Here is a 22,981-nt window from a genome sequence, read left to right on the forward strand (position 1 = left end):
TGGCATACACACGGCCGGATTGTCCGCCGAAATGCGAGTACGACCGACAGTATTACGGAAATTCCGAAATACTTAGTCCGCCAGACTGCACGCTGAAAAAGTCCGCTGAAGCCCACACACGAGTGGACTGTCCGCTGAAATGTGTTTCGGCGGACTAAGTTGGCCAGACAGTCCGTCCGTGTGTACGCGGCTTTAGATTTCTTAAATACCTTGTGCCTGAACCACTACTCAATTACTGCATGCATTTAATTATTTATTTCCTTCCGTGAATTGAGTTTAAAACCTTTTCATGCAGTATTTACCATGCCTTTTGAGCATTTTGCAGTAAATACATAAAAATGGTCTAGTGCAATAACTTAGGCAAAATGTGTCCTGACACCTAAATATCTCACGGGGGTTCATTCTGTGAATGGAGCCTAGTGTCACTAATGCCACGTACACACGATCGGACTTTCCGGCAGACTTGGTCCGGTGGGCCAGAAACCTTCGGACAATTCAATCATGTGTGGGCTCCAGCTGACTTTTTTCCCCAAAAGTCAGACAGACCTATAAATAAAACATGTTTCAAATCTATCCGGTGGACTCAAGTCCGATGGACTAAAAATCGGGAAAACCGTTCGTCTGTGTGCTAGTCCGTTGGACTAAATACGACACAAGGGCAGCTATTGGCTACTGGCTATTGAACTTCATTGTTTAGTTCCGTTTACGTCATCACATTCATAATGAACAGATTTTTGTATGGACTTAGTGCGGTCATCTAAGGCCAAGTCCATTTCGTTCAGAAAGTCTGTCAGACCTCTGCCTCAACTCCATCAGGAAGACCGTCAGACATAGTCCGTCGAAAAGTCCGGTCGCATGTATGCGGTATTAGTCATCAGTAAAGTGTATAATAATTATTTGTCTTTATTATATATGTTGAGATCACTTTAAGCAAGTTCCATATTTTAATCCTATAAGAAAAAGAATATTTCATGCTAGATTCTGAGAAAGGGCTGAGGTTTGCCCATCAGTTACACTGTTTAAACAAATGTTACAGTTATCACATTTTTAACTGCTCTGCAAACAAAAAATGCTTGGGCATAGGCTTAAAGTGATTGTAAAGGTTTGTTTTAAAAAATAAATAAATAACAAACATGTTATACTTACCTCCTCTGTGCACAGAGCAGCCCCAATCCTCCTCTTCTGGGGTCCTCCAGTGGCGCTCCTGGCTCCTTCTCCAAACTGCATGACCACATGGAGAGCTGCATTCCATAGGGGTACTCATACGGGCAAGCTCCCAAGTCTTGCTGCTGCGTCCAATCGACACAGACAGCAGGACTCAACCCCTCCCTGACTCCTGCGTCATTGAATTTGATTGACAGTTAAACAGTGAAAGTTAAACAATCTTGGTGTCAATGCGGGATCCTCAAAGGAGGTCCCTATCATTATCATTAGCGTGTGTGTACAACTTTATTATGAGAGAACCTGGTCAGTACATTCATGAGAATATTTTTATTATGACAAATACATTCAAATGTATGTATAAAAAAGGCTTTAGAAAAAAAGATAAATTTACATGTAAAATGAACTTTGTACTAAGTGTACTAACTAATAGAAAGAATGAGGTCTGCAAAATATTGCATAAATACTGTAGTAGCATTCACGTATGCTCTTATTTGAAGTACCGTATATACTCGAGTATAAGCCGAGATTTTCAGCCTCTTTTTTGAGGCTGAAAGTGCCCCCCTCGGCTTATACTCGAGTCATCGCTGTCTGCCCGCTCGATCAGCGTGTCGAGCAGACAGACAGCGGCCATTCTATGATTCAAAAGCCGCGCCTCCGGCTCCGCCTTCGCCTGTGATAGGCGGAACACTGAATTTCCCAGCAGCCTGTGTTCCGCCTATCACGGGCGTCGTCTCATCCTCGTACTACGGACGAGGATGATACGACGTCCGTGATAGGCGGAACACAGCCTGCTGGGAAATTCAGTGTTCCGCCTATCACAGGCGAAGGAGGAGGCGCGGCTTTTGAATTTTACAATGGCCGCCGACGAAGAGGGCACGGGACGGAGGCAAGGCAAGGCACGGCACGGGACAGGACGGGACGGGACGGGACGGGACGAAGGCAAGGCACGACACGGGACGGAGGCTCGGGACAAAGGCTCGGGACACAGGTAGGCTGGACACACACACACACACACACACACACACACACACACACACACACACACACACACACGGATGGAGACACACACACACGGATGGATGGATGGATGGAGACACACACACACACACACACACACACACACACAGGGATGGATGGATACACACACACACAGGGATGGATGGATGGATGGATGGAGACACACACACACAGGGATGGATGGATGGATGGATGGAGACACACACACACAGGGATGGATGGATGGATGGATGGAGACACACACACACAGGGATGGATGGACACACACACACACAGGGATGGATGGACGGACACACAGGGATGGACGGACACACAGGGATGGACGGACACACAGGGATGGACGGACACACACACAGGGATGGACAGGCATGTCTCACCCTCGGCTTATACATGAGTCAATAAGTTTGCCAGTTTTTTTGGGGGTAAATTGGGGGCCTCGGCTTATATTCGGGTCGGCCTATACTCGAGTATATACGGTATCCACTACATTGTGAAGAAGTTAAGCAACAGCAAAAGCCTGCGTGACCCTAAAGTGAAGCACTGACACAGTGATACAATAGAGTATAGTATTTTTTTTCCCATAAGTCTTATGCAGCTACTAAAAAGCAGATAACAGGATGAAAAAGAATATGTAAAGAAAAGAAAATGATGGTTTATTTTGTACAGAATGTAATGTGAGTGCACAGCTTGTAAAGGTGATATTTGACCCATTGATCCCCCAGATTGATGGCAGTTACACTCTTTCCACTTCAAATGCACTGCCATTAAACCTTAGATGTAATTGCGACCTTATAATTTTTAGGTAACTCTCTCCTTACATCAGCATTATTTGACAGACATTTAAAGCCGCATACACACGATCAGCTTTTCCGAAGGGAAATGCGTGATGACAGGCTGTTGGCGGAAATTCCAACCATTTGTATGCTCCATTGGACAGCTTGTGTTGGATTTTCCGTGGACAAATGTTCAATAGCAGGTTTTAAAATTTTCCGTAGACAAATATCTGTTGCCAGATTTTCCGAGCGTGTGTACACAAGTCCATCAGACAAAAGTCCAAAGTACAAACACGCATGCTCAGAAGAAAGGAGGAGCCAGAAGTGGCCGGTCTTGTAAACTAGCATTCGCAATGGAGAATTAACATTCGTGACGTGGTAGAGTATGAAATCTCAAAATGCAGCCCGCAATTCTCTTCTTTTTTTAATGGGATATTAATGAAGCTGCTTTGCTTTAATGGGATATTAATGAAGCTGCTTTGCTGGTGATACTGATGGAGTTATTGCAAACAAATTTTCAAAGGCTTTATTTTTCTAGTGATATCAAGAATAATATTATTATGCTTTTTTATTTTTATTTTATTTTGGTAAGTTACCACAACACCATTATTCCATAGTTTTTAAGATCAAAGATACAGCTGTTGGTGTCCCTTGTCAATTTTACATTGTATTTTTTTAAATGTAACTGCCTACTCCCAAACTGTCATTTGAAGTAAAACACATTATTATTATTCTACACAACTTTTTTATTATGCATTAAAAAAAGAAAACAAATAAAATTAGACACGCTTTCTGTCAATAGAACTTAACCAAAAAGGGCATTCTATGCATCCAAAAATATAGAAAATATACCAAATCAAGTCATTATTATTCAACCAAAAAATAAAATAAAGCCTTTATGCATGTGTTCTGCTTCTTAATATAGGAGGTCAACAATGCCAAGAGTTAGTGAAAGCAGGGGTCTGTCATCTGGAGATAATTCCAAAAATCATCTGTATTATTCTCCTGGAGCTCCCACAGCAATGGCACATGACTTATTTGGTCACAATTAATAAAGCAACCATTTTTTTGGTCTAAGAACTCCTCCTCCTGTTCCTGGACTGGACTTGGGTCAAAGCAATAACTCCAAGACAAATAATAAATGACACGTTATCTCCTCCGATTTTGCAACATGTCTAATTGACAAACGGCTGTTCAGAAACGAATAAAAAAGCCCTAAATGAAAAGCGCAAACTGAGAAGTGCGAAATGAAAAGCGCAAAAGGAAAATCGCAAATCAACACTCACCAAATTTCTACTAACACGAAATTAGCAGAAGGAGCCAAAGGGTGGCGCTAAAGAGCTGAAAAACCATGTAGTACGTCAGTACGTTCATGTTTGTTGGCCAAAAATTCCTTGCATTTGTATGCAAGACCAGGCACATGCTTTCAGACAAAAGTCAGAGGTTGTGTGTAGGAAGCTTTAGTCTAAAAACTATGCATTATTGACCATTCTAGATAAATTGCTGTGTATGAAACAACTGAATCATGGGTAGCACAGAACCATAAATAGTAGTGTATATAGTGTACATTTATGCAGTGTTTCAACGGTGTCCAATTAGTGGAGGTATTGTGCTAATATGTATTTTAGCAATTACCTTGTTGTACATGCAATAATTAATAACAAGTGAATATGATCACACCATATACTTCAGATAAAAAACGATAAGTGTGCTATCTAAATTGTTTGAAGTCAGTAGCCAGAAAATAAAAAATCTAAGATGAAATGTGTCTTTTTACCTTTTCGGCTTTTTGGAAGATTTCCATAATGCACACAGTTGAGTGAGTCAGAGGAGTGACTCATTTCCCCTCACTGTTCTGTGTGACTCTGTATTGAGTTTCTGTTAGTGATGCAGTTGCAAAAGGAAAAACTGCTATGCTCAATCTTAAAACAGCTCATATTACTCTGCTAAACCCATGTCATGATTACACTTGTATTAAAAATGTATTTATGAAGGATTAATAAAACTGGCCAAAAATATGCATACATAACAATTTAAAACATATTAACTTAAAAAATTGTGAAAAAAAAAAACATTAACATTTAACTTTATATGAATTAAACACATTTCAACAGCACAACATGCTAATTATTAGGGACTATAGCAACTTAGGAACACTTAATAATACAATATGTTGCATAAGTACTAATCCTAGACTCTACAGCTTGATATTTTCAACCACTATTGTCAATTCCAATGACATGCAATAAATTGACTTGGATCTGTAATTTTAGTGATTTTTTGATGTATTTTAATTCTTGTGTATGAGGGGTCCACAGAACCACAGAGAACAAATCCCCCCCCCCAAACTAAATATGACCCTACATGCAGGGCAGCTGTTGGTACCCTTTTATGATATGCCAAAATGTGTTATAAATAGCAACACATGTAGGTGGTTATGTACTTCCCCTACTACCTTGCCACAATAAGAAATGGCCTGTTTAGTCTATTCTGTAGAGTACAATATGGGGAACTGGGACGCACAACTAAAAGTATGTAGTATGTGAATGTGGTTTACATTTTAAAGAAGTAATTTATAGAACAGGGACAGCGTAATATTAAAGATAACCACGTCTAGTTACCAATCAACAATTCATTCATGGACCAGCCTACAAATATAAGGTATTTTAAAGACAAATAGGCTGTGACAATTTCTTACAGGTAAACTGTACAAAACAGAGACACAATGGCAGTTGTATAAAATCATGCTAACTGTTAGAGAATATGGAAACAATGAATATGTCCAATATACAAGGACACAGTGTTCTTATATCAATGTTGAAATCTTAAATCAGGGAACAAACCATTCTGATGACTATAAAGCCAAAAAGCTATTGTGATGTGAACTATGCAAAATCTTTGTGATTTTAGGCTTCACAAATTCTATATTCATAAGAATGCTGTCATAGGAATCAACAAAGACTTTAGCAGCAGAGTCAAACTTTCAGATTTGCTAAAATGGCATTTAATAGGTGATAGCCATCAGCTGTATAGGTTACATGGAACACTAAGGGACCAATTAAATATATGTTCTGACACTTATTCCCTCAAGTGAAAAATAAAATCAGGATTTGAAACCAAGCCCTGTGTTATCTGCAACCTACTTTCTTAATATAAAAATGTGTATTTTGAAAGACATAAAGTTCTCAAAAAGAAAAAATGTGTTCTGATAAGAAAATAAGCAATTAACACTGAAAATATTAGGAGTTTAAACAACAATTTACAAATGTTGATATCATAGCATGAAATTCAAGCATAAATGTATTAATGTTATGCACCTTGAAATAGCAAGAACTTAATTATTATGCTTCAGTAGTTAGAGAAGAGATGCATTTCCTCCTGGATTACATAAATTATTTCAACCTAAATGCTCACTCATTAAATTACACTTACATTAGAATCATATTATTGCTGTTCTGTTTTGCTTATTTCAATGTTTAGAATCACTGGAATGCCTTAATTTGGCCAAGCCAATTGAAGACGCAAATGTGATAAATGTTAAAGTTCACATATTATGCATAAAATTAAAATTTATTATCAATACTTACCGTAATTTTCCTTTACTGATGGATTCCATTGCAGACTATGTGTGGGTTAACCCCACCTCCTCTCCAATGCTATAAGACCCCACTCCCATAAATTTGAGCTCACCACAAGAGAATGCGTTCCATAAATAGCCAACTCTTTGACCGATGGGTGGGAACTCCATCTGCCATGGAGTCCATCAGGAAAGGAAAATTACAGTAAGAATTGATAATACATTTTCAGTTTTCCTGACAGACTCCATGGCAGACTACATGTGGGAAATAACTAGCCAGTCCACACGGGTGGGTATGCTGATCAAAAGAAATTGAATTTAGCCCATCAAGTGACAGGACTCTTAAACCAAAGCTCACAGAAGATAGAGATGCAGGCCCTATGCAATACTGTGACATACAGTAAAGGTATTAATGGAGGCCCAAGAGATCACTTTGCAGGTGATGTCTGGAGCCGCATGCCGGTCTACTGCCCACAAAGCCGCCATACCCGTGGTGGAATGTGCCGTCACCAACCTCTGGAGGAGCCAAACCCTTTGCTCTATAAGCTTGCTGGATGGACTGGACAATCCAGGCGACAATTGTTTTGGACGAAGCTCGCTTCCCTCTGTTACTGCCAGAGTGCAAGATAAACAGGTAGTCAGAGTGTCTAAAGGAGGGAGTAACACATCTAGAGGACGAACTTCAGAGGATCCCAGGGTCCTGAATTTAGATAGGACAATTTTCTTGGTTCTCATGGAACACTGAAGTAACTTTCGGGTTTGAGCCAAGCATAGGGATGAGGACCACCCAGTCCAGAAAGAAAGTCAGGAAAGGTTCATCATGACCCAAGGACCCAATCTCCGAAACCCTTTTGACTGAAGTGATGGCAACTAGGAAGGCAAGTTTGCAGAAAAATCTTTGATAGAAAGTGGAACCTGCAGTACTGAGACCAGTCAGCAAGTCAAGAACAAGAGGGAGATCCCATTTAGGGAATCTTGGTTATCTTTTGGGCCTGCGTCTTGTTGCCCCATGGAAGAACTGCCGGATTAAAGGGTGAATCGCCCATAATGTTCTGAAGAAGGCTGACAGAGCTGAGACTTGAACTCTAAGAGAGCTGATGGCTAGAGACAGATCTAGGCCAGATTGGAGGAAGCCGGGGATATCCTGGACTCCAGGATCCCTAAATTATCTGCCCATAGGGGATGAGGATTCAACAAACTTGGCCAATATACCCTCATAGACTTTATTCATGCTCACTTTTCTCGAGCTCAGGAGGGTGGAAATCACTCTTGAAGCACACCTGAAAGATTCCAGCCTTTCCCTCTCAAGAACCAGACCATCAGTCTTAGTGACTCTGGACATGGGTGCAGGACTGCTCCCTGAGAAAGAAGGTCCGGCCTGGGAGGAAGAGGCACTGGGTCCCAGAAGTTGAGCTGGGTCAGGAGGGGAAACCATGGACTGTTCGGCCAGTAAGGTGCAATCACTACCACCTCAACTGGTTCCGCTTGGAGTCTCCGTAAGAACCTGAGGGTGATCGGATTTGGGGGAAAGGCGTATGCCCTGTTGAAGCTCCACTGATCTGTCAGTGTGTCTACTCTGAAGGCCTGGCTGCAACAGCCCCGAGTGTAATACTTCTTAATTTTGAAGTTGCAGTGGGATGCAAATAGGTCTACTTCATGATTGACTCCCAAGGACAGGATCCATTCGAACATCTGCACATGAAAAGACTACTTGTTGTTGTCTAACTGTGTGCAAGACAGGAAGTCCGCTTGGACCTTGTGGACTCGGGGGACAAAGACTACTGAAATATTGGTCAGGTTTTTTCTGAGCCCAGGACATGATGGGCTTGACTTGAAGCAGTGTGGAGCTCCGAGCGCCCCTTGCCTCTTCACATAAGAGACTGCTGTGGTGTTGTCCATTTTCAGTAAAACTGACTTCCCTTCCAGCAGTTGAGTGAAATATTGAATGGCACACCAGGCTGTCCATAGTTCCAGGACGTTTGAGCCTGGGTTGTGAAGACATGCATCCCACTGGCCTTGAGCAAGTTCTGACCAGCAAAGGCTCCCCAACCAGCACCGCTGGCATCGGTAGTCACTGTGACCCATGAGAAGGGGGCAATGGAGTGGCAGGTGAGCAGAATTCTGCATTGAAGCCATCAGAAGAGGTTGTTCCTCATCATTAAAGTTATGTGAATGGACTGATTACTGTCCCCTGAGCTCCACTGATTGAGAAACCTTGTCTGGACAGGGCATAACCTCCATAGGGACCATTTGACCATGGGGTTTGTAAAGACCATTGTGCCAATATTTTTATTTTATTTTTAGGCACTGTGAGGCCTTTAGGTGTGAGGAGCTCAGAGCCCATGAGATTCTTCCTCGGAAGACTGAGATCTTCTCCACTGAGAGAGAGATGGTGCTTTCCACCGTGTCGAACTGGGCCCCTAGGTATACCAGGCACTGAACTGGTTCCAGATGGCTTTTCTCTAAGTTTAGGAGCCAATCGAGCTTGAGCAGTGTGGTGATAACCTGCTCTCTGCGGATCAATAGCTGCTTCTTGTCTTGGGACAGTAGCAGGAGGTTGTCGAGATAGTGGTACACGCGTATCCCTTTTGTTCTGATGAAGGCCATTATGTCCAGAAGAACTTTTGAAAAATCTTGGAGTGAGGTTGTCAACCCAAAAGGAAGGCAAGTGAATTGTAAATGTTCTTGCCTGACCCTGAACCTGAGGTATTTGCGGAATTCTTCTGCCACAGGCACATGAAAAAAGGGATCTTTTAAGTCGATTGAGATTAGTCAATTGCCTGGCTGCACAGCTTGTTGGATGGTAGATAACGTCTCTATTTTTAATCTTTCATATTTTATAAACTTGTTTAGGTAAGTTAGGTCTATCACAGGGCGCCATGAACCGTTTTTATTCTGCACCAGAAAGAGAGGGGAGTATACCATCTGAAGCTCTTCAAATTTTGGACAGGCATTGCAGCATCTTGTACTATCAGTGAATCCACGTACAGTAGGACCATAACGCCTGCTTCTTTCCTTCTGACCATGGAAGCAGGGTGGCGATAAAGCTGAGGGGAGGGGTTCTGGTAAAGGACCACGTATGGCCTATGGAGACCATCTTGGAGGTCCAGTAGTCCGAGACCAAGGCCCCCCAGATGTGCCGGAAGAGAAGCAGAAGCGCTCCCACCTGATCCGCCTTGATGGACTCAATCTCAAAATGACTTAGCCGGCTCTCGTCCACTGGATGCCTGGCTTTTAGCAGACTTTTGGAAGGATGTCTGATCTCTGATCCAATTCCTTATGAAATCTTAGCCGTGCCTGTCAGAGCGTTCTCTCCTTGAACACTCAGTACTACGTCTTCTGTGCTGAGGCTTCTTTTGATCAAAGAGACGCCTATACTGGGGCAGGAAACCCAATTTCCCACCTGTGGCTTGGGCTATGGCGCTATCCAGCCTGTTACCAATGAGGGCCCTTCAAAAGGGATCCTACACCAGGCCTGCTTAGATGCTGGATCAGCGAGCCTAGGACACAACCATAGAGCCCGCTTAGATGTGGCTGAGGATAGCATAGTCCGGGACAACAGGAGGATCAGATTGATAGAAGCTTCCCCCAGGAAGGCCACTGCCTCCTGGACTGCCGAGCCCCTGGCCAGATCTTCTGAAACGCCCTTGAGCACGTAGCCACGAGGGCCAAGGTGGGTTTTCAAGCCATATCAGCTAGCCCATAAATTCTCTTGAGGCCTTGGTCTATTCTCTCAAGCTCATCCTTGAAGAATACGATGTCCTCTAAAGGAAGAGTGATATGTTTGGCCAGTTGCATCAATGCTGCATCTACAAGAGGTGCATTTTCCAGATATTTCACTTTCTCTTCCTTGAAGGGGTATAATCTGGAGATTTTTTGTTTTACTTAGGTGTAGGCAATTAAATCTGGAGGTTTTGCTTGACATAGAAGTCGTCTTATCTATCTTACTCCATATTCTTCAATTTGGAAAGGAGCGAGAAGATGGAACATTCCTTCCCCAGGTGCTTAAAGAACTTTCTTTGCATAGCCAGAGGAGTGGAAAGATGTTTCCACTTAAGGGCCTCTTTGTCCGCCTTAATTAGTGGGGAAACAAGGGTGAAGCCAAAGCCACTGACAAAATCATCTCCCTCCAATTCACTATCTGAAGAGCTGGGGGAGGCATTATAAGGCTGGAATGGGCCTGCATCCTCCTGGGCATCATCAGCCAGGGAGCCAGATAGAGTGGTGGATTGCTGCACCACCCTCTCAAGAATAGATTTGTTGGTTTTCTGTCTCTTTTTTCCCAACTGCCTAGGCATAACATTAATCACACAGTGACTTGCCCTCCGGGATTCATATCTCACATCCCCCAGCATGGCGGTGGGTGAGGTATCTGGAGGAGGAATGGGAACATCTCCTCTGTCTGGAGGAGGAATGGGAACATCTCCTCTGCTGATGGGAATCACGTCTGGACCTGGGTCATACATTTCCCTAGGTGTAAGTTTTTCCTAGCTACAATTCTTTCCATTTCACACTGGAAGTTGAGATCAGTGATAGTGCTTAAAATGGAAGGGATTGTAGTCATTTTCCATAACCTGGTAATGTTTAATTTGGCAGCATAAAGTAAGTGGCTGACAACATATCTAGATTGAAGTGGAAATTTTTCAATGCCAATATGTAGTAGGGCTAGTGCAGGGGTTGGGGACCAGGGTATCCCAGTAATGGAGGAGACTAAAGTGAATACTTGGTTTTAAAAGGAACTCAAGGATTTGCAAAATCAAAGTCGATGGATGTGCAATGGATGCGTGATGAAGACTATACTGCCACAGTTTCTCCAACAGGATGGTGGGTGAGCTGGATACATTGTAGATAGTCAGCAAGGCGTTAAATACTATCTGTGGATGGTTTTCTGATAGGATTCCCAGTGGTTGGTACAGTGAGCTGCTTTAAAGGTTTCTGTGAATGCTCATAGCTACTGGTCTTGAGTGAATGGGACATTCAATTCTGCAGCCCATTTGTTTAGAGAAAGTACTTGAGAGCAGGGTCAGTAGTCACTAAGACAAGAGTACATCAGGGAAATACCTCTGCTAGGGCATTGGGTAGAAAAGTGATACTGGTATAATGGTGTGGTTTACTATGGAGTAGGGATGAGCCGAACACCCCCCCTGTTCGGTTCGCACCAGAACCTGCGAACAGACCTAAACTTTGTGTGAACTTTAGAACCCTATTAAAGTCTATGGGACTCGAACGTTCACAATCTAAAGTGTTCATTTTAAAGGGTAATATGCGAGTTACTGTCCAAAAAAGTGTTTGGGGACCTGGGTCCTGCCCCAGGGGACATGGATCAATGCAAAAAAAAGTTTTAAAAACGGCAGTTTTTTCAGGAGCAGTGATTTTAATAATGATTAAAGTGAAACAATAAAAGTGTAATATTCCTTTAAATTTCGTAGCTGAGGGGTATCTATAGTATGCCTGTGAAGGGGCGCATGTTTCTGGTGCTTAGAACTGTCCCTGCACAAAGTGTCATTTGTGCAGGAAAAAAAGTCTTTTAAAATCACTTGCGGCTATATTGTCGGGTCCCGTAATACAGAGAACACTCAATGAGTGTTCTCTGTATTAGCCGACAATTCATTCATTCATTGATAAAAAATAAAAAAAAGCGAGGGGGTTCCCCTAAATTCAATTACCAGGCCCTTCAGGTCTGACATGGATATTAAGGGGAACCCCGTGTCAAATTTTTAAAAAAAATTGACATGGGGGTCCCCCTAAATATCCATACCAGACCCTTCAGGTCTGATATGGATATTAAGGGGAACCCCACATGGAATTAAAAAAAAAAATTGACGTGGGGGCCCCCCTAAAAATCCATATCAGACCCTTTATCCGAGCACGCAACCTGGCAGGCCGCAGGAAAAGAGGGGGGATGAGAGAGCGCCCCCCCTCCTGAACCGTACCAGGCTACATACCCTCAACATTGGGAGGATGCTTTGGGGGTCTGTGACCCCTCAAAGCACCTTGTCCCCATGTTGATGAGGACAAGGGCCTCATCCTCACAACCCTGGCCGGTGGTTGTGAGGGTCTGCGGACGGGGGGCTTATCAGAATCTGGAAGCCCCCTTTAACAAGGGGACCCCCAGATCCCGCCCCCCCTGTTTGAAATGGTAAGGGGGTACAAAAGTACCCCTACCATTTCACAAAGAAAGTGTAAAAATGGTTAAATAAGACAAACACACTTTTGAAAAATTCCTTTATTAAAAATAAAAAAAATAAAAAAAAGATTCCAGCGGTGCTAATCCACTCTTGCTATCCAGCGACGAATCTCCGGGGTCCAGCGATGGATGATCATATCCAGCGACGGGGGATCTCTCAGTCCAGCGATGTCCATACATCCGTCTTCTGTCTCCACTGCGGAGACACTGCGGAGATCCCAGCGCTGACGTTTCTTATATTAGGAGGGCGGGGCCACCCGTCACCTGACCCCGCCCCTCTGATGCTGGAGAGGGAAGCCAGGGGTTCCCCAGTGACGTGTCGGTGACCCCGCCCCCTCTGATGTAACGCAGGTTTCCGGCTTTCCTGTGGGGCCTAGTAAATATGTAGTGAGCACATCAAGGGGGCTTAGCATCCCAGATAAATTTAGTTAGTTGACTCTGGATTGAGATCAGGAGGGAGCGAGGAATATACAGAATGAGTGTTCAAATTAAGTAGAGAAGCTTAGGCAGTATAATCATTTTGATGCTAGTGATATGACCCAGTGTAGAAAGGCCTATGAAGCTTAGTGATTTTAGTAGGGTGGGTATGTTTCCAGAGAAGGTTTGGTAATTTAAGTCAATCAGTCATTTTGGGTCGGGGCAATCTGAACTCCCAAGTACATATAGGGTGTGTTGGATTTCAGCCAGACAGCCATTTGTGGTGGGAGATATATGGGTAGGACTATGGATTTTGTGGTATTAAGTTTATAATAAGATACAGAGCTAAATTGGTGGAGGGTGTCTTGTATTGCCTGTAGGGACTGGATGGGGGTAGTGACCATCAAGACCACGTCATCTGCAAATAGACTAATTTTGTGGTCCATGCTGTTGCAGGGAATGCCTGATATTTGTGGATCTAATTGTAGAGGCCAAAGGTTCCATCAGTAGGGCAAAGGTAAGTGCGTAGAGGGGGCATCCCTGTCGTTTACTGTTCAAAATCTTAACAGGGATGGATACAGTCCCTCCGGGGAGTAGTTTAGCTGATGGATTGGAGTATAAGGATAGGATTACATCTTGTAACCACCCTGTAATACCAAATTTAGTCAGCACCACCTGAAGGAACCTGGTTTTTAAAATATTTTGGCGCCGGGTTCCCCTTAAAATTCATACCAGACCTGAAGGGTCTGTTATGAATTTTAGGGGGGACCCCTACACATTTTTTTAAAATTTGGTGCAGGGTTCCCCTTAATATCCATACCAGACCTGAAGGGCCTGGTATGGATTTTTGGGGGACCTCTACACATTTTTTTTTTCAATTGGTTCGGAGTTCTCCTTGATATTAATACCAGACCCAAAGGGCCTGATAATGGACTGGAGGAAGGGACTCATGCCATTTTTTTCAATGAGTTGTATCTGTATTGCTGAGACCTGACAATTCATTACAGCTGCAATCAGTTTTAAATTACTTTTTCCTTTATAAATGTAATTTTGCTGCGGTACTGTTCTAAACACGGGAAAATGGTGGCACTTTACAGGCATACTATAGACACCCCCAGGCATGATATTTAAGAAATATTTCATTTTTATTGTTTCACGTTAAGCATTATCAAAATCACTGCTCCCAAAAAAACTGCCATTTTTAAAACTGTCCCTTGGGGCAGGACCCAAGTCTCCAAACACTTTTTGACAATAACTTGCATATAAGCCTTTAAAATTAGCACTTTATATTTTTGATGTTCGTACTATAGACTTTAATGGTGTTCGTGTGTTCATCCAAATGTTTTGCCTGTTCACATGTTCTGGTGGGAACTTAAACGGGGGTGTTCGGCTCATCCTTAATCAGTATGGGTAAAGCTCTAAAATAAAATAGTAGTTTAGGTAAAGGGGTTCTATGGCCATAGCAAAAAGGAGAGGGGAAAGGGGACACCCCTGTCTAGTTCCCCTACTCAATGCAAAGAATTCTGAGTTTTCTCCTGGAATTCTAATTCTAGTTTGAGGATTTTGAAATGAAGCTCTAAAATCATGCATGAATTCATTGCAAAGACCGTATTCAGGGAGCAGCAGTTCCAGGTACGACAAACTGACAATATCAAAAGCCTTGTGTATTTCAAGGCTAAGGATAACTGCTAGGTTTGCCTGTAAGTTGGCGTCCTGTATTATATTTGTGACAAGTCTTAAATTGTCAGTAATCTGTCTGCCTGGAATCCCATTTGTTCTGGGTGGATTAATGAGGTAATGACCGCAGCCATTCTGTCCGCCAGCAAATGGGCAAAAATTTTGAGGTCATTATTTATGACTGATATTGGGTGATAGTTCTGTAGTGAGGTGTGATCTTTATGGGGCTTGGGTAATAAACACATATTGGCTAGAAGCATTTCTTCTGTGAATGTGGATTTGGATAAATGAGGCACCAGAATATGGGAAACATTTTTATAATATAAGGTAGAATACCCATCTGGACCAGGTGCTGTGGAGGTTTTTAGGGACTTCATAATCTCAGTTATTTCAATAGTGGTAATAGAAAAAATGTAAACTGCGCTAGGATAAATAGTGTAAAATAGACAAAACTAACAAAAATAGGCAGCAGCAATAAATGTGATATGGCACCCAACAGTAATAAAGAATATACAAAGCCGCGCCAACCCTCCCCTACATATATAATATAAATTCAAATTAAAAAATAAAGACTAGTACAATTAAGCAATAGACTTCAAAAAATGTGGAGATGACCAAAAAAGCCAAAAATGGCATAAAATAAAAATAAAAAGTCCAATTTAAGAAAAGTTCACAGGTGAATCCAAATAACGGACATAAGTGTTCTTAAATGACAGCACCACAGTGGTTCAACACTTTCCAAGGCACGTGAGATACCCGTCACCATATGTTGAATGCGCTTACCAGAAAATATATGGAATGAAGCATATATAAATGATAAATGGAAGACGTCCAGGTTAACCTTCCTCAGCTGGGTCAGCACTCCATCTCTTAGCGGTGTTTCCAAGACAATAATCTGTTCAGTGGTCTCGATATGAAGCACTCAGAGGCCCACAGAAAAGAAAGGGACTGACATAGCGTAATAACGTAGGAACAGTTTAATGAATAAAAGTAATGCACTTACAGGTTTGTAGATAAAATACAGCATATAGGAGCAAATGTAAAAAGCCGGCCGGCAAACAGGAGCCCGTCCTCCTCTCCTACAATGTGGTGGCGTCACTGCGTGCCTTCCCAGACGCGTTTCGTCATACCAGACGTTGTCAATGGGGAACGGGCAGCGCAGTGACGCTCCGCCTAATATAGCTAACGAAGGGAACCAAGCCTCGTATTAAGATACGAGGCTCAGTAACGCTCCGCCTAATAGAACTAACGAAGGGAACCAGGCCTCGCTTTGAGATGCAAGACTTAGTCAACCAACGCCATTGCGAAAAATGGCAAATAACCCAAATACGAGCGCTGTCTATCCGGAGTTAAAATGTTATAGTAACCCGTAACGAACACACTTAACGTCTATTAAACGGAACATCGTGAATGAAAATTCCGTCCAATAGATGTATTACGTGTTTAAAAAAGGAGACATTAAAATAATAAATAAATATGCTCATTTAGCACAAATAGAAAGATGGCAATATATAAATCGCATAACACTTCTTAATCGCATATCTCTCCGTGAAGCACGAATGAAAAATCAGTTAAGTAGTGAAAACGAAGGAATTACATCCAGTCCCTCTGACGGGATTGGTGCGAAAAAAGGCGTCTGCATAAATGGTGTCGTATGTCTAATAGTATACTGACAATGTGAAAAATGTCATACCCTTCGCAATACACGAAAAGGATAGAAAATTCAAAATAAGTAAATAAAAAAGGATTATTGGAAAAAATATGAGTTGGATCCCCGCACATGAGCCAAACCCCATAGCAACATAAAAGATAAAAATAAAAATAAAAATAGCCTAATTCTTACGAACAATAGACCGTCTATAATAAGAGAGTCCCTATATACAAAATAAAATACTGTATATGCCTAAAATGTATATCCAAAAAAAGGCACGCAAATCAAGAATGCATGGACCAGTCTAGCATCTCACAGCAGGCAAGGCCAAAAGGATATTATATATATGAGGCTAGTATAACATCCAAAGTACAAAAAATGCATAGATTAAATGTATAAAAAATATATATGAATAAAGAGTCAAAACCAAACAGACAAGAAGAGAGGTTAAACTAAGAATTATCAATGAAAGCATTGACATCAGTGTCAATATTGAGCCCAAAAGGGGTATAAGTTTTGAGACGGTGGACCCAAGACATTTCTAGTTTAGAAATTTCTCTTACTAAAGAGCTGCCCCGCCAATGAGGCTTATATTTGTCAATCCCCAAGAAAAGGGTCTTAGAGGGGTTTTTGCTGTGAAAATTCAAATAGTGTTTAGACACAGAGTGGTTGGGGAAACCAATGAGAATATTACTTATATGCTCATTGAGTCTCACCTGTAGGGGGCGCTTTGTGCATCCCACATATTGAAGCCCACAAGGGCACTGCAACATGTACACCACTCCCACAGTGGCACATGTGATACATGGTTTAATAGTATGGATTAATCCAGTAGCTGTACTTGTTCCTTGAATTCTTGTCTTCAGAGACGGACCACTACTTTTCGCAGTACAGCTACTGGATTAAACCATACTATTAAACCATGTATCACATGTGCCACTGTGGGAGTGGTGTACATGTTGCAGTGCCCTTGTGGGCTGCAATATGTGGGATGCACAAAGCGCCCCCTACAGGTGAGACTCAATGAGCATATAAGTAATATTCTCATTGGTTTCCCCAACCACTCTGTGTCTAAACACTATTTGAATTTTCACAGCAAAAACCCCTCTAAGACCCTTTTCTTGGGGATTGACAAATATAAGCCTTATTGGCGGGGCAGCTCTTTAGTAAGAGAAATGTCTAAACTAGAAATGTCTTGGGTCCACCGTTTCAAAACTTATACCCCTTTTGGGCTCAATATTGACACTGATGTCAATGCTTTCATTGATAATTCTTCGTTTAACCTCTCTTCTTGTCTGTTTGGTTTTGACTCTTTATTCATATATATTTTTTATACATTTAATCTATGCATTTTTTGTACTTTGGATGTTATACTAGCCTCATATATATAATATCCTTTTGGCCTTGCCTGCTGTGAGATGCTAGACTGGTCCATGCATTCTTGATTTGCGCGCCTTTTTTTGGATATACATTTTAGGCATATACAGTATTTTATTTTGTATATAGGGACTCTCTTATTATAGACGGTCTATTGTTCGTAAGAATTAGGCTATTTTTATTTTTATTTTTATCTTTTATGTTGCTATGGGGTTTGGCTCATGTGCGGGGATCCAACTCATATTTTTTCCAATAATCCTTTTTTATTTACTTATTTTGAATTTTCTATCCTTTTCGTGTATTGCGAAGGGTATGAAATTTTTCACATTGTCAGTATACTATTAGACATACGACACCATTTATGCAGACGCCTTTTTTCACGCCAATCCCGTCAGAAGGACTGGATGTAATTCCTTCGTTTTCACTACTTAACTGATTTTTCGTTCGTGCTTCACGGAGAGATATGCGATTAAGAAGTGTTATGCGATTTATATATTGCCATCTTTTTATTTGTGCTAAATGAGCATATTTATTTATTATTTTAATGTCTCCTTTTTTAAACACGTAATACATCTATTGGACGGAATTTTCATTCACGATGTTCCGTTTAATAGACGTTAAGTGTGTTCGTTACGGGTTACTATAACATTTTAACTCCGGATAGACAGCGCTCGTATTTGGGTTATTTGTCATTTTTCGCAATGGCGTTGGTTGACTAAGTCTTGCATCTCAAAGCGAGGCCTGGTTCCCTTCGTTAGTTCTATTAGGCGGAGCGTTACTGAGCCTCGTATCTTAATACGAGGCTTGGTTCCCTTCGTTAGCTATATTAGGCGGAGCGTCACTGCGCTGCCCGTTCCCCATTGACAACGTCTGGTATGACGAAACGCGTCTGGGAAGGCACGCAGTGACGCCACCACGTTGTAGGAGAGGAGGACGGGCTCCTGTTTGCCGGCCGGCTTTTTACATTTGCTCCTATATGCTGTATTTTATCTACAAACCTGTAAGTGCATTACTTTTATTCATTAAACTGTTCCTACGTTATTACGCTATGTCAGTCCCTTTCTTTTCTGTGGGCCTCTGAGTGCTTCATATCGAGACCACTGAACAGATTATTATCTTGGAAACACCGCTAAGAGATGGAGTGCTGACCCAGCTGAGGAAGGTTAACCTGGACGTCTTCCATTTATCATTTATATATGCTTCATTCCATATATTTTCTGGTAAGCGCATTCAACATATGGTGACGGGTATCTCACGCGCCTTGGAAAGTGTTGAACCACTGTGGTGCTGTCATTTAAGAACACTTATGTCCGTTATTTGGATTCACCTGTGAACTTTTCTTAAATTGGACTTTTTATTTTTATTTTATGCCATTTTTGGCTTTTTTGGTCATCTCCACATTTTTTGAAGTCTATTGCTTAATTGTACTAGTCTTTATTTTTTAATTTGAATTTATATTATATATGTAGGGGAGGGTTGGCGCGGCTTTGTATATTCTTTATTTCAATAGTGGTACATGGTGCATTTAGTTTTTAAATTTTCTGGACAGACAGAGTGGGAAGCAAAACGTCCCCAAGCCAATCCAGAGAAGACTTCCTTGGTGAATATTAAGAGGCCAACAGTAAATTCATGTAGAGGTCAAAGAAAATGTCTATAACTCCTTTGGGGTGAGAGACTAAATTTCCGTTGGAATTGCATAATTTATAGACATGGGGGGGGGGGGGGGGGTGTAGATTGTTTTAGCTTTATAGCTTAAATGGTAGAGGCAGAGTTGTTATATAATAGGAATTTTGCTTTGGACCATCGCAAGGCCCTTTCTGTGTCAGTAGACAGCAATGTGTCAAGAGCTCTTCTTTTATCTTGGATTTGCTCATTTAAATTTGGGGATTGGAAATGTTTGTAATATATTTTGTCTAATTCTTTAGTTAGGGCATATTAATATTGATTTGTTTTGGCTGAGGTGGAGTTAATTAGGTGACCTCTCTTAACTGCCTTATGTGCTGTCTATAAAGTGGTAGTAGGTATATCAGGAGTTATATTATGAGTAAAGTAATCTGCTAATTGTGTTGAAAGTTGTTGAGTTATAATGGGGTCTGTTAATAGAGAGCCATAAATACACCATTTATATGGAGTAGGGGTCATGCCTATGTTAGATGTATTGAAAGAAACAATATGATGGTCAGACCAAGGGCATATATGGATGTCAGCTTTAGATGAGTTAGCTAAAAGGATTGGGGTTCCAAAAATATAGTCTAATCTTGCATAGCTTTCATGTGGATGAAAATAAAAAGTATATGTCCTTTGTTTGACAGTCCCTTGACATTATCCTTCCATTGACTTCAATAGGGTTTGCATTCGCAAACTTAACCCAAGCAGATTGTTTCATCATTTGTTACATTCACTAAATAGAGGGTTTATGTTAATGTTAGGCATACAGTAAGTTTACAGGGAGAAATAGTGGGAGTGAAGCCTTTGACATGTTTCTGCATTACAGAAACTGTGCATTGCAAATGTCAAGCATTGATCTCCCCATCCTTAAGACTAATATATGATCATAGCCTGACTGGAACATGACCTTCTCCCTAAAAAGTATTCTAGGATCATACCTAAGACCCTTTTCACATCAGGGCGTTTTGCAGGCGCTATAGCGTTAGAAATAGCTCCTGCAATCCGCCCTAAAAAAGCTGCACTATTGTCTGTAGTGTGAAAGCCCGAGGGCTTCCACACTACAGCAGTGCACTGGCAGGACGTCAGGGAAAAGTCCTGCCAGCAGCTTCTTTGGAGCGGTGAAGGAGTGGTGTGTTTACCGCTCCTCCACCGCTGCTCCCCCATTGAAATCAATGGGGCAGCGCTGTAATAACGCTGGCAAAACGCCACTATTGCAGCGTATTGCCAGCAGTTTTAACCCTTTCTCGGCCACTAGCGGGGGTAAAAGCGCCCTGCCAGCGGCCGAAATGTGCCGCAAATCCGCCACAAATCTGGCGATAAAACGTCGCTAAAAATAGCGGCGTTTTACCGTCCACGCTATGGGCAGTGTGGTGTGAAAGGGGTCTAAGGGGGTTTGTAAAGCTCCCCTATTTCTGCACTTGATAGCATTATTTTCCCAGTGGACTGTTTTCTAGAGAGTTAAAAGAGAAGTATGGGAATCCAGTTTTTTTGAGAATCGTACTTACTTTGGTGGATGGAGCCATCAGACCGATGCTGTAGCTGTCCCCTGCCATCTCTGCACTGAGAACCGAGCCATCGAACATCGCAGATGACTTGGTTCATATCTGAGAGGAGAGCTGCTGACTGTCAGTCAGCATCTCTTCTCTCTACTTCTCCATGCTCATTGGAGCACTGAGCTGTGGAGGCGCAGGGAGAGGCCATCTCAGCGTCTCAGCAGCTTGCTAAGATGCTGATATTGCCATCAATCAATGCAGCTGGCGGATCCAGAGTTGGAAGTCGGGATGACACGCTGCCTCGACTGATGGCAGTGACATCAGAGGAGAGTGGATTTCAGACCGCTCTCCGCTGAAAACAGGTCACAGGAGTGGAAAATGAATTGCACTACTGTGACCCAGAGGAGAAGCCCAGCCTAAAAAGCTCAGGCTGGACTTCTGCTTTAAGGAATGAACTGGCCTATGGGATCATGAATGTTTGCCATAATCCAGTCCCCACACTTTGTAAATATACTCAATCATTCAAGAGCAAATTTTGGTTACATTAAATTACATTATAATACATTGTAATTTAATTTCACTGTGATTAAGTCAACTTATGTGTGATTGAACTGTATTATATCTAAAACAGCCAATAGAAAATATATATTTAACAGCATGGACCATCTTAATATTCCAAAGATCATAGTTACTTATTTACTAATTACAAAATTTCCCATGTTAATATATACTATTTATAAAGTGTATGTGTAGCGGTGACACTTTGGAAAAAGTGTCATTCATGTACAAATTTAGTTTTTGCCTCAGAACAGTAAAAGGGTTCTGAGGGTTAATTGTGTAAGTTTAACTTTGACATCAGTTCGGCTAGGCTGTGTTAGAGTTCTGCCTGATCATCTGTACAGTGAGGTGCACATGACAGGCTCAGAACCAGGCCTGGTTGGACGTTTTAGGTATCAGTTTCCCCAGAGCCAATCAGTGGGTGCGCCGGGCCCCGCTGAGGAGTCTGGGGAAGGGTACTTAAGGTGTTGAAGTCACGTGTTCTGGGTTCGGTCGTGAAGCCTTAGCGATCTGTTCCTGATTCTGGACCGGGGTAGCCCCGTGAGGGGTCCCGGTCACGGGAGCGTTTTCGTCGCTCCGCAACATGCTTCAGTTGGTTAACCCCAATAGACCTGCCTGGTCTGGGGTAAGGATCCGTCTGTTCCCGAGTCTCGGAACTGGCTGGTCCGAGGCGCAGTAACTGAGGGAGGATTCAAGGTGTCCGGGTGTGCTCTCGGCTTTGAGGGGCAATGCAGCTCATGTAAGTGACCGGAGGAGGACTCTTCAGAGGAGAGCCAACCAGCTGGCATCTTGAGAAGTGCCTGGTTACTGAATTGTGAAGGACACTGACGAATTTTCCAGTACTGTCAAGGAGACAGAGAATATTCCAGGTACTGAGGAAAAAGGTTTCTGTTCACTTTCAGTTACAACTTGTTCAAGGTCAGAGATTTCACAAGTTCTGAGTCAAAGCGATGATTGCCATAATCTCTGGTTAGAGATTTGTTAAGCCTTGAAGTGCCCAGCTGCAAGTGGCTACTCTCTGGGTGGTACTAGAGACTTTGTGATATTTTCAGTTCAAGGTGCCCGAATTTTTTCACCCGTGCCCTCTGTGCCCATACAAGACTGTGTTTGTTGGACGTTACCCCTGCAAATAAAAACCTTTCAAAATGACTTTATTGGTGTCAGCATCCAAAGTTGTTGGGTATCAACCCTGGGAACCCCTAGATATGGAAGAACAAGCCAAGCGGAGGTAACCGGTAAGCCCAAAAGTTAAGGCCGCTACATATGTAAACCTAAAATGTAGTTTTTATATCAATGCCACTGTCTGTAGTTTTTTTTAAGCAAATCCTTTGTATATGTTTTGTATTTTTTTTACAGATTCTGTAAAACAGATTTACAAAAATGGCTGAAGAAAAAAATATACAGTGAGATGTGGTACCAAAC

The 22,981-nt window shown here is 42.1% G+C and overlaps 1 protein-coding gene across 2 annotated transcripts in view; it reads right to left on the reverse strand.

The window, feature by feature from the left end:
* CDH7 (cadherin 7) overlaps positions 1-22,981 on the reverse strand; it is a 314,868-nt gene that overhangs the window by 151,993 nt on the left and 139,894 nt on the right. The window lies entirely within an intron of this gene.

This window comes from Lithobates pipiens, unplaced genomic scaffold, assembly GCF_037356315.1.
Source record: "Lithobates pipiens isolate NorthernLeopardFrog02 unplaced genomic scaffold, aLitPip1_a1.2 Scaffold_19, whole genome shotgun sequence".
Classification (NCBI taxonomy): Eukaryota; Metazoa; Chordata; class Amphibia; order Anura; family Ranidae; genus Lithobates; species Lithobates pipiens.